The sequence below is a fragment of the Anser brachyrhynchus genome, assembly GCF_964034855.1.
Source record: "Anser brachyrhynchus genome assembly, chromosome: 4".
Classification (NCBI taxonomy): domain Eukaryota; kingdom Metazoa; phylum Chordata; class Aves; order Anseriformes; family Anatidae; genus Anser; species Anser brachyrhynchus.
In genome coordinates, this window is record NC_137698.1 from 40,551,781 (window position 1) to 40,565,301 (window position 13,521).

At 37.7% G+C, this 13,521-nt stretch overlaps 1 protein-coding gene across 15 annotated transcripts in view; it reads right to left on the reverse strand.

Annotated features, from left to right (window-relative positions):
* Positions 1 to 13,521, reverse strand: part of LOC308194891 (uncharacterized protein) — a 709,819-nt gene that overhangs the window by 46,125 nt on the left and 650,173 nt on the right. For all 15 annotated transcript variants that reach the window (XR_013950992.1, XR_013950993.1, XR_013950996.1 and 12 more), the window contains 2 exons: positions 9,845 to 9,928; positions 8,449 to 8,518 (listed from right to left, as the gene is read on the reverse strand). The gene's annotated coding sequence lies outside the window, so the exon portion shown is untranslated. The remainder of the gene's footprint in view (positions 1 to 8,448; positions 8,519 to 9,844; positions 9,929 to 13,521) is intronic.

A 13,521-nucleotide genomic window follows, 5' to 3' on the forward strand; every position in this document is an offset into this window, starting at 1 on the left:
GCTGCACATGGGGTAAATGATGTACATTTTTGAATTTGTCTGCCTATTCATTCATCTGAAAATGCCAGGAAACTCCACTGGAAGGGAAACAGAATGCTGAACAGGAAGATACTCCTGTTAAATGGCACATAGTTCATCCTAGTTTTTATTGTTTCTCCTGTAAGCAATGGAGATAATAAGAAATTGGCTTTTATTTGCTTTTGCTTTATACACATCAAATACAGAGAGACTGAAGCAGTCAGGATATGATATTAAAAGTCAAATTACACTACAAAATCACAAGCAACACTTCTTTACAGCAGCCAAAAATTAAAAGCAAATAACAAAAGTATTCCTTTCGGGTCTTTGATTCAGTAAGGTGCTAAAATACATTTATAGATTTATGCAAAATAATAGATCTACTGAAGTCGAAGATAAAGTAAAATTAGGTCCATGCTTAATAACATTATACTGAACTCTAGCTTAAAATATACATATATTTCCTCAAAAAGATGCATGTTGAACTTCAATTGTATAGATTTTACTGCGCCTGTACAGTTAAATTGTCTGATACATACAGGTCCTTGTTTTGTGCCTACCTTACTAAAGAAAATCCAGATTACTCTACGGATTACAGTAGGACAAAGTAGTAAGATATCCCTCATTTCTGTCTTATAAGCACTTTTCAGGGATTTTTCATTTTATCATCCTTTCCTTCCTTCCAGTGGAAAAGTTCCTTTGTATTAAAAGCAACCCATTCTTAGAAATCTAAAATATAATTCTGTAGAGTCCCACAGAAAACATGCTCTTTTAATTAAAGCTGAACCCCTTTCCTGATTTTTCGTTAAGTGACAAAAATAGAGAATTGTGTATTTAGTAGGATGGTGAGAGACTAATTTTCCTTTTTCTTCTTCTGGGAAGTGTTTTATTGTTTGCCTCCTTTCTCTTGCCTGCTTGCTGTGTAATTTAAGACCGATGCCTCCCTGTAGGAAACAAAACTTGATCAGAGAACAGCCTGCAATGCCACCTAAACAAATTATGTTTTAGTCACTGCTGATGTTGGCTCTGTCATAATGGAAATGCATAATTAATGCCTTTGCTTTTACTGCTTTGGAAGGAGAACTCCCTGAAACTGGTTCAAGAGGGGGAATTTTAAGACTGCACCCTTTTCTTTTTTAACCATTATCACAATGCATCACTATAGCTGTCACTTACTAAAAATGAATGATTGGATCACTCATCTCTACAGTTATTTATTAAATCCACAGCCAAGGCATTAAATAATACAAAACTGCTGTGCAGTAAGAATTTGGCAAGGAATAAGAGAGAAGTAAAAACTCAGCAACAGGTGAAATCCTATATTTCTCCTTTTAGAGGAGCTTGAAAAGATTAAGCTATTTCCATTAGTTTCCTGCAGAGTTGCAAGCAGTGATAATAGATATGTGCTAATTTCACTATTGCATTGCACTATGAAATAGCATTTTAGATCATCTTTCACCTGTGACATGACTCCAAATATCCCCAATTAACAGCTTGCTTTTTATTTTCAGTTTTTGTTGTTGAATTTATAGCAATGGCTAAACATCTGGTATTATGACTGCAAATGGTCTCCATCTTCTCACCTCTGGGATGTGGTATAGCTCCAAACTGTTTATACTTTGATCTAAAATTCTAAATGACCAAATTATCCTGCTGTAATAGGTCCTAAGTGACATTAAATGGATGGTCTCAGCTTTTTCTTTCCAAAATGGACAGCTCTCTTACCTCTCATAGCTACCGCACTGCATGAAAAGCTCAGCACAGTGAAATAACAGGAACACCATTTTCAGAACTGAAATCACCTTTCATTTCTACAAAGACAATCATAGGCCAAGAAATGGCAAACGCATTGCAATAACTGTGCTCTATGCACATTCCCATGTCATCAGAAACTTAGCATTTTTAGCTAAGTTTATTATCAGTGTGTCCAGCAACCACAGTAAGGAGTGAAAGGTATGTATCCCTAAAGAGTTGTGATCTAGATTGGATGAAAACATGGGCAAAACAGGCCTGCCCTCTAAAAATCAAACTGCTTCTTGTACACCATTCCCTTGCAAGATATTTCTAGATATCACTCCTATATAGAGTTACTTATTTCCACAGATGTTTTCTGCAAATCTCAAATTCCATTGTTCAATATCACTATCCAAGTGGTAACTATCTTCATCATTCTATGTATGTATGTAACAATCATTGCCATCTTATTTTACAAGGGATAAAACTGGGGTGGCTTCTTACGTAAGGGTTCCTTTTTTTTTTTTTTGTCAGAGTCAGAAATAGATTAGAAGAGATTGTAAAGCCCATGTCTTGAGCTAATATGGATTAGGTAAACTACTCTGAAGTCATCAACAGCTAAGATGAATTCAGACAAGTCTAAAATCTGTTCCCAAATCTTCCGATTTCTGGACTTGTAACTGAATAACTCATTCAATTATTTCAAATCCAAAGAGGTAAACATGGTGAATATGCTGCTAAATGAGATACCATTAAGCTTGAAATTATTTAATTCACATTAAAAAAAGTTTGATACGAGTTCAAACTAACAGTAGCTCACCATAAAGAAGAGAGTCATCATCAAATTTAAAGTACTACCTCCTTTTTAAATGTGAAAATTTCATTTTCATACATTAGTTGAGGGAAAGTTAATACCTTTAAAATAATCAAAACTCAGCCAGAACTTTTCTCATTTTTGGAATCTAAATTCAGATTTACGTAGATTTATTTATTTTTTTTTTTTTTCCTCCATGGAAACTTCATCACCGCATGTTTTTTATTATTCTCTCTCTCTTTTTTTTTTTTTTTAAATCGACTAATATGTCCTGGAAAAACAGCTGGGGCAGAAGAAGAATGGGGTAGAAATAAAGACATCTTGTTACCAGCCTTATTCAAAGAAGCCTACAAAATCAAAGGATTATAAGCCAACAACAAATTAACTTTCAGATATTGAATTAGGCTGGATTTGAGTCATTGTGCAGGATATCATCTTCTATTCAGGCACTCAGATAATGAGAGACTGGGAACAGGTTCAGCTGCTTGCTCTGACACAGCTTCTGACATCCTTTGGAGGGGGGACTTCCTTTGCAGACCACCAAAAACCCCAGTTTGTCCTGGTCCCTCCAGTCTTCTCCTTTTCAGTCAGTATACTGCCGCATAAATCTGTTTATATGTCAGCTGTCAAAACCGGTTTTTAGGTTATACACATAGCTGCAAAAGGATCAAACCTTTTGGAGGGTGACATAGGCCATGCAGGGCAGGTGTTAGCCTCCAAGCACCCCGATCAGGTGCTCCATGGGCAGGACAGCTGTGATCTGGATGCGGTCTGAAGAGCTGTCTCAGCAGCTCACATGCCGAGGTGGCTGATGTGGGTTGCTCTTTTCCAGCAAGACAGTGTAGGCCTGCCTAGGGCCTCTTTTCTCTTCTGCAAGAGTAGCAGATTGGTGAAAACTAAGCTATTTATAGTCTGATGTGTTTAGAGACAAGAAGATCACAAGGCATATTAAAGTACAGAGAAGGCCACTTGGCCCAGGCAGCATTCCTTATTAAAATTCTTTCCTTGTTTCTACTCATTCATCACTTCAGTTGGCTCCTGCCTCTGAAACTATGAGCACCAATAAACAGATATTGGAACACACAAAACAGAGTAAAGAGAATGCCCTGCCCCAAGCTGAGAGTTTTGGGTTATTAATAATGATTTCCTTGCAGTAGAAACTTCATGGTCATTAGCTATTCAACACAGCAGAGCCGCCTGCATTTCAAAGCCTTCAGTATTTCTAATATTCAGGACCTAAAGTTTCCAAAACACGGGAACTTTCCACTGAACATTGAGAAAAACAACAGAGGAAGACAACTAAAAGAAGCTGTGAGGTGAAATGACAATGGCTATGAGAGTCACTCATCACCATCAGAAAAACTGGCATGCATCCTCACAGGCACCTATAGAAAGCGACTGGCAGCTGTGTTAAAGGTCACAAAAATCTCTCTCAGTACATTGAGTGTAATACCAAATAAGCAGAAAAACACAGAACAAAAGCAAACCCAGCAGTTATGTGCATAAACACAAACAAGTGGAAAAGAAAAAGGCCAAAGTCTCACTGAATGCTCTAGTAATTGGGAAGTACACAATACCCCTGGGTAACCACATTTCTGAAAATCTATTACTGGAAATCCTGTCTACTAAACTTAACAATCTGACATGGAATTTCTCACACATATCACTGCAGGCAGACAAATGTATGAATCCCTTTGAGGTCTTCATAACACTGTCAACAGATATCCCTGTGTTAACCTCCCTCTTGCACAGCTATTTTTGTTTGTCTCCTTAGTTTGTAGACTCTAAGGCTATAATTTATTTTAATTATTTGTTTTCATGTCAAATGAATACAGACTCTGAACAAGAAAGACTATTAGGCTTCAGCATATCAAATAGCATTGTAAAGATGCTATTCATTTTGTAGGTATGCTATGAGAATTTTAGCATTTTGATTTAAGATATCGATACACGGAACATATTTATAAAGATAAAACAGCAACTTACATAACAGTAAAAAATTATATAGTATTGTGATAGACATCTTAAGATAACAGCCACTGTATACAGTATTATCAAAGGAGAAAGAAAACAGGGAGTAAATATTATAGCACATTTATCATTTATATAACTTGTGAGGTTAGGACCCTTATCTTTTTCATGGATGTTCCACTTGAGTAGTATAAGGATAAATCTATTACATTGTACCTTTGTCTTCAGTTATGCATTGTGCCATATTTCACTCACCACGGGCAAACGTAGAAACAGAATTATGTTACAACAAACTGTCTTTTTTCCACATTAGGTTTCATCTTCCTTATTATATGTACTGCAGCACTTGCAATAAATTGCTTAATATACATTTAGCTGAGTTTGTATCTATACTTTATCCATAAAGATAATTCAAAAAGTTTTGTTTCAGTGTAACTGGGAAGTAATATCACTGGAGAGAAGGAAATTAAGCTGAAATAAAAATATTGCGAATGGAGAATTGGGACTAAAACCTCAAGATGATTGCACAGAATCATTGTGAAGTTCCTTTATTATTTTATAATTAGAAGGAAAGCACAGACTAGAAAGTTAAGATGGAAGGAAAAAAAGCTGCTACAGCTGTCTCAGAAGACCAATACCAATGAGAATATCTTCTGCTGTGCCCTCTGCCTCCTGCTGCTACAGGCAAATGCTGTGCCTTCTTTCCTTCTGTATTATCAGCTGTGTTTTCCACACTGCACACAGGAGAGTTTGGGAAACGCAGTGTGACTAACAGTCACAGAGGCAGTGAGGTAGGCAAGGGAGTTAGAGGAATTTACAACCCTCTTGCTCTCTTAAGCTTATGCATGGGAGTCCCTAATATAGGCTAATAGGTTGTTTTAGTATAATACGTAAGCTGTTATTTTCCTCCCTATTTATATACGCAACAGGATTTTCTGTGTCATGGAGTGGAAATTATATCTTCAGTGCCTGTTACTGCTTGAAAGGCCAATGTATTTATTTTCCTTTGTAATGCTGCCATTAACGTAACATCTTCCACCGCACCCCAATGATACTTTCACAATTAAGTGAAAAAAAATTGTAGAATATTTTTGTAAAACATTCATAATCCTACTTTTGCAAACACATTCTACGATTTGGTCAAGTTCAGCTTGAATGCTAAACTCTTTTTCCCTTTTCTTAGCACTGACCAAAAATTGAGATGGCTATCTCTTGGGAAATACCTCTTACAGCAGAATTTATTTTCATCCTTAGTTTGTGTCTAATATCACTATAGATCCTGAGTCTTGTTTTCATTCACAGAAGGCAAAGTGTATTATTTCACACTGACAAAAATAAATAAATAAATAAAAATCCTTCTCCAGTGTTTTTTGCCTGTCTTGTCCTGCATTCTCTCAATGAGCAGTGCAACTGCTCATAGCAGTGTAATGAATATATCACTACTGCAGCAAGCCACTCCAAATGATTAGCGGAGACCCCTTACATCATAGCCAAAAACAGATGAAGAATTGGATCCTTCATTACCCAATTAAGCTGAAACCAGACAAACCAAGTGAGAATGAGAGTGATTTTGCATTTTAATTTTTAATAATTCTTTAATCCATCTGAAATGGGGGAGTGAGAGCAAACAAAACAGAATCCCCACACAACTTCTCTCCTTTGTGCTTTATTCATATTCCCATTTCTCCCTAAATTCTGTATTCCTCTATTTCCAGAAGCTATTGGTTGAATATATTAAAACTCTGCTATACTTTGAAGTACTAGGAACTCACAGAGTATTTTTTTTCTATTCTTCTGCTCATTTTACCAGTGAAATCGTTTGTGAAGGTACCTTATTGCATTGAAAAGTTACAGGCACATATGAACAGACAAACTTGAATTAGGGGTTCCTTGTATTCTTTAAAACCTCTCTTCCTTTCTATTTCACGTCCTTCTTGTAATCTAACTTTTCTATGCCGTTTCTCTCTACTTTCACTTCAGCAGATTTCTTTATCACACCTTGTCTTAGTTTCTGTATTTTCCCTGCGGAGATGTGTGTATATACCTGAAGCTCTCTCAGAACCTTGAAATATTTTCTATGTTTTAAAAGCAGTCTTATCTTAATTCGTAAGGAGAAAAGATTAACTTCAGTTCAAAGCTGCTTCATGGAAAAAAAAAAAAGCCCCACTTCTGAATCCATGAACCAGAGAGAATGCAGAAATCTCTGCAGGTGATTTTGTTTGTTTGTTTGGTTGGTTGGTTGGGTTTGGTTTTTATCAGCAATTTAAAAACTAAAGTAGCAATGACATACAAATACAAAGAGGGAAGCTGAACAGCAAGTTTAAGGTAAATGTGATCAATTTCCATCTTCAGAACTTGAGAACCTGAAAAATCTGTGCAGACTGAGACTGCATCTTACACACAATTACATGTAATCTTAAGAGCTGAAACTGAGAGGATTACTTTGCTGCTAGCTTCAGTGAATACTAGCAGCCTGATTGCATTTTCAGGACACTGGTGGGCAGCAGCAGATGGTGGTCATTTCCCTGGCAGGCCATATCTAGGATAATCACCAGACACAGTTCCAAGGTTTATGATATTATAAACCTTTCTTTCATTTCTCATTCACTGCATGTGGAAAACACAGCCCTTTTCAACTCCCTTCTTATTGATTTTACACTAGTATAACACCTTTGCTTTCAATGATTTTGAAATGATTCAATGGTGGAGTAAAACATGAAAATAGACCTTAGAAAGTCAATAATTTATTTTTTTTTAAAAAGAATTTTAACAATGTTCTTATTTTATGCATTTGAAAATTAGGTATATTTTTATGTTGATCAATGAAATAAAATGCAATAATTACTAGCAGAATCTGCTGCACTGTTTCCTGGCAGAATTTAATACAGTAGCTTTTTAAAAATTGCTGGTGGTTAAGATGATTCTGAAATAAATTTGCCTGTAAGCTAACTATACCTGCAAGATCAGTAATACTTGAAATGGGCCAGCCAGAATCTAGAACGCCTGTTCTAGATTTGGACTAGGTGAAACCTTTCGGTTTTATTGCTGGATTTATTGCAGTACAACAAATGAGGAAGACAAAACTCAGGGCTTTGGAAGTTTACAGGATAGATGATAAGGCAAGTTAGAGCACATGGGACGAGATCAGGCACAGATCTGCTTCAGCAGAACACTCGTGTTCACAAAGTTTTACATCAAGGGTAAAGAAATTAACTGCTGATGAGTCTTTATAACAATGAAGACACTCACTGTAATAATAAGCTTACTTCACTGTGGTCAAATTGTCTAAGTCTGAACTTTCGACGCATTTCAGAGATCCAGTCTCTAAGCACTGTGATTTACCCAGTCAGACCAGAAAGACCTTGAAAAACTTAAGCATTTGGCCAACTGAAGTTCAACAGGGAAAAAGCAGAAAGTTCTGCACCTAGGGCAGAATAACCTTGTGTGTCAGAACAGGCTGGAAGCCAACCTGAAGAGTATCAACTATGCTGGAAAAGGTTGGGTAGTATCTGTGGATGCCTAGCTGAAAATGAGCTAACAATGCACTGTCAGAGCAATGCAAACTCAGTCCTTGGAGGTTCTTCAGACTTCAACAGACAGCTCTCGCTGACCTGATCTAGGGCTGGTGATAGTCCTACTTTGAGAGGAACATTTCAGTAGGCAACTTTCTTTTCAACCAACATTTTGATCCTTTTGTTTTTTTCCCCTATATATTTTGTTATTGTTGTTCTTGTGCATTAATTTGATGAGGAACCAGTCTCTTAAGAAATGGCTCTTAGTCCCTTATAACAGGGACTAATAGTAGTAGGTGATACGCTTCATTATAGATTTTTTTCTGGAAACCAACACCGGCAACAGTACTACTAAACAAAGTACATAAAAAACATGTAATTGCATTGGTAAATATTTACCCATCATGAGTTCATTTCCTCTCTTGGTTTTCAAATCAGGTATTAGCAAGTCAGAGCCAACTAGAACTCACTGAAACAAAGAACAAAGGGAAAGAAAGGTGATTAGAACTTCCACCATCTATACCTCTAATGTGTTTGTTACTTAAAATAGAAAAGCATAAGAACACTTATTTTCCCTCTCACAGAGGTTGGAAAACTCCGATTTCATCTACAGCTGATTGCAGAAAAGTCATACCTGTTGGGATGAAAATGAGTTATGTCAGTTTTACAAAGTAGGGAATGTATAGGGATATCATAGATGAGGGACAAGGGGAAGAATTTAAAATAAAATAATTTAAAATGATAATTTAAAAAGCTGCTTAGAGTAATTCAGTGGTTTGTTTTCTTTCTTTTTTTTTTTTAATTAAGTTAGTAAACAAATAGAAAGGGTTAGCCTACTTCATCTAGACCAACTTGCTTCCAAAGTACATGATATATTACAGTGGAGATGGTGCATGCTGTGAACTGTATCATTAGCAATTTTGTTTCAGATACGGAAAAACATCACACAAGTACACAGGTTATTACTGGGAGTTTGTTGTTTTGTAGAAACTATTAGAGAAAATAAAATATGTTCCTCTAACTCCTACTGAAGGCTCTCTGAGACATTCATAGAGTCCTGTCATAGTGACCTTCCATGGTGATTTCCTTCAGAACTTGCCAGAATTGCTCCTAGGCAAGCTCAGAAACAAGAAGAAAATGGGAATTGACAGAAGATACTCTTCCAAGAAGTAAATATATTGCCTCAGTAAAGCTCCCATCCTTTACTGACCCTGAGTAATAAGAGACTTGTCCTGAAGCATTCATTTGGCTTCTGAATTGCTGTAAGGAAATGAAAATAAGGTCTGTAAGATACTAATATTTCTTGAAATAGGAAGGGGAATCATTTCTGCCCTTTGATTAATCCCTCATGCACTGGTCTAGTCCATTAGAGACATAAAGGTGCCTTTAACAGGCCTATGAGCAAAGTGCTTTATGCAACATATTCCCTATCCTTGACACAGACATAGTATCTTAAACAGTGTCTGCGACTAACGCAAAGTATTCAGAAACAGAGAAATGCCTCCAGGGAGCTCTTTCTGCCAAGAGAAATTAGAGCAGCTCATTGTTATTCTGACGTATGGTGGAAGCCAAGCCATGCCCAGGGCTGTGGGGTCAGAGAGGCGCAGCCTGTAACCTCTGCTCTCCCCTCTGCTCAGATGGGCCGTATAGAGGAACACAGGCATGAGCATTTCCAGTTCTGTCCCTGTGTACCAATGAAGACGTCCCTTCAGCTTCAGCAGTCATTCTGGGTCCAGCTGAAATGGTGAAGGTGCTATTAATGAGGTAACAATCTTCAGAAAATGGTTGTACTAACCTTTTGGGAAAGGGAATCTGTGGAATGTATGGTTCTGTTACATCACACATGGTTCTGGTGCGATTCACAGCTCACTGTGTAAGGCTGCAGTGAAAGTCACCAAGAATTTAGCTGTTTCTCAAAAATAAATAAATAAATAAATAAATAAAACAGAGAGCTGCAGTGCAAAACAGAGAATATTACATGTGTAGCTCTACTTAGACCGCACCAAGCAATAGAAGATACGGGAAAAGGGGACTGACATTTTAAACATTCTTTCTTTTCTGAGTCCAACTGGTACAGGTAGAACTGTGCACTTACTAGTGGCATTACTGGACTACTAGTGGGTGCTGAGATACAATGCGTTACCTAACTTTTTACAAGACGCTTTCAAACATGACTGGTACAACCACCTTAGTGGGCTGTGCCTCATAACATTACAAAGCATACACATTATGATCTTATGACCATCATGGCTTTATTACTGTTTTCTCGTAAGTGTTAGAAACTATAACTTTAGTATGAAACATCAACCCATTTACTTAAATACAACAAAAAATGTGCAATAAATCAATAGGGTGTAGCTGTAGAAAAAAGTAAGGAGAGCCGAAACAGAAAAGATGACTGGTCATGGAAAAATAGAGTCAAGAACTTTAACTGATAATCAGAAACCTTGGGAAAGGGGGGAAAGCTTGGGAAAGGGAGGAAAGTCAGAACAAAATAAAGGGAGAAGGAAAAGAACATTTTACCGTAGTACTTTTAGTAGAGTACTGTCAAAGTAGTAGTCCTTGCTAACATCATCAGTTCCTCATGATTACCAGCACAAGCACCAATAAAAGCTCTTGTTATGAGTTAAAGACCAGGCATATTTCGTTTCAGAATAGACTATCTGTTGGCATTATTCCAGTCCGTCACTTGTGTTTTAACAATAAGCATCACATTAAACTGGAATATTTTACTAAAAATATTATTTTCCCTCAATTACCCACCAAAAATTGCACCAATATCATATTTCTCATGGGGGTATTTGCCTCAGAGAAGTATTTTACACCAATATGCTCAAAATAGAATTATAAACAGTAAATTTTTAAACTAGTAGTTAGTTACCTGCTCATCTCTGACATCCACAATTTTTTCAGAATTTAGGATATATTTATTTCTGCTGTACAGTATGGTTACACAGGAGCTCTTTCAGAAATAATTTTGCTATTGAAACTGGAAGCCAGTGTCAGGAACTGTGTAAGTGTTACTGTTTATGCAACTGAAATTCCTGTTGAATAAATGGCCCTCTGCAGTGCTGTTATATTTGTCTATTTCTGTATGCCAACTATGATATTTTCTAAAGTATATACCATCGTGGTATCTAATCACTGACAGTCAGACACTCCACTTAGGTATGGTTCCAGCAGTGCATAGGAGCCATAAAGAAAACTTAATGAGCTTCCTGGGGATTGCCTATAATAGAGAAGCGTGCATGTGGCATATAGCTGCTTGGCGCTAATTCTGAAAGAAAAAAACGGAGGTGTAAAACCTAATACAGGGAATTCTTGCACCAAAGGGAGGAAACTGTCTACTGCTGAATTTATGGCAAGCCTTTTTGAAGTGCTAACCTGGAGATTAATGAAAAGATATGAGACTTCAGAAAATTTCTGCATTTAAATTACGTCTTTCACAAGGAGTATGGCTAACTAAATCCTTCCCATAGCTTTATGACTCGCATCCTTTTATTCTCTGTCCCTCTCTACGGTACCCTCAGTTCTTTCCTATGCATTCCAGTATCCTTCTTTGTCACTTTTGCAATATTAAGTCCTTCCTCCACATCCTCCAAACTCCTCCCACTGCCCTCCCATCTTCCTCCAAATTCTATTAAGAAAGGAGAAACAGCTGATTCTGTTTTCAGTAAGTCACCTAGCACATCAACAAAGCAGGTAAACCCAAACTCCACCACGATCACCCCCTTTTTTTCCCCCTTAATTCTTACCACTGAAACAATATACTTCCTCAAGAGAGTCACTGATCTGAAAACTGTAGGTAGTTCAAAGCTTTGAGACCTCTAGTCTTCTGTCAAAATCAAACTCCTTAACAAGTCAGAAAATTACTTGGAGTGAACAGAAAACCGCTTGCAGAACAAAAGAAAAACTGATGACCAGAATAAATAAGCCTAATTAACAGTAGGGAGACAGGAATTCTGCTTATTAGAATAACTTTAAAGCATAGAATAGCTTTGAAGCATACAAAATATACTGTATCATTCCTTTATTTGTTTCTCAGGTTCTTATCATTTAGCCTTTTTTTGCAAGTATCTTCCTTCCAAAATGTCCAGAAGTTTTCAGAGATAGCCCTGCATTATGCCACTGTCCGTAAGCACAACAGCTTCTGTAAAGGGGTAAAGAGACAGCATATCAAGAGAGAACCATCGGTGAGGCTGAAAGCCTTGCTAGTTCAGTTGAGATGGGAGTGGGTTCCATAGCCAGGATCAGTACAGCAACTATCAGTAGTGAGCCACAGCATGCCAGGTACTGCAATGGCAGAATAGATGGCTACAAACATACAACACCTTGATGGCCAGTGAGTGGCCAGAGGCAGAGCAAATAAGAGAAACCAAGTACCCTGCCCCAAAGCAGTTGCTGCATGCAGATGAACTGAACATCTTTCTCTTGTTCCTACAGTTTGTTGCACATGCAGGCTGATGCAGATTGTTGGTTTTTCATCTTTTAGTGCTGCTAGAACTGGGTACCACCTCTTTTCGGACAGATGCTTTCTATTTCTTCCCTCCGGTTTTCATTGGCTTCCCTTCAACAGACTGCACCAAACTTGCAATGCCAGCCTTACCAAGGGTGACATTTAGATTTCTGTATTTTTAACACAGAGACATTTTACTTAAGGCTGTTTCCATCCTCTGTTTGGTGTAGATATCTCTTTCAAAGAAGCATCATAGCCAGTATAGGACACCTGCACATTGGACTGTAATATTAACCTGCTGCTTAATCAACAGAGAGCAGTGCTGTTACAGCAGCAGTCCTGTAGACTGACTTGTCTTCCACAGAAGGAGAATACATTAACATAGAATCACAGAATGATTTGGGTTGGAAGGGGCCTTAAAGATCACCTAGTTCCAACCCCCTGTCATGGGCAGGGACACGTACCACTAGATCAGGTTGCCCAGGATCTCATCCAACCTGGCCTTGAACACCTCCAGGGATGGAGCATCCACAGCTCCTCTGTGCAACCTGTGTCAGTGCCCCAACACCCTCTGAGTGAAGGATTTCCTCCTAACATTAATCTAAATCTCCTCTCCTTTAGTTTAAAACCATTTCCTTTGTCCTATCATTATCTGCCTGAGCAAAAAGGTGTTCTCCATCTGTTTTATAAGCCCCCTATAAGTATTGAAAAACTGCAATGAGGTCTCCCCAGAGCCTTCTCTTCTTCAGGCTGGATACATGCACTGAATACATCTGAAATGGGGGCACCCTAAAATTTCTAGGTCTGGGTGCATGCTAGGCTACCTCCAGCCTGCACACTGTGGGTCAAGATGTGGCTGCACGTTATCTTCACATTCCTTGATTTCCACACAAAGGAAATCCAGGTGTGTATACAAGGAAATGGCAGTATGTTCAATAACTCTTCTCAGCTAAACTCCTATTAGAAGCTTTAAAATAGTTAGCTTGAATCATTCCTACAGAATCATTTCAGGCTTC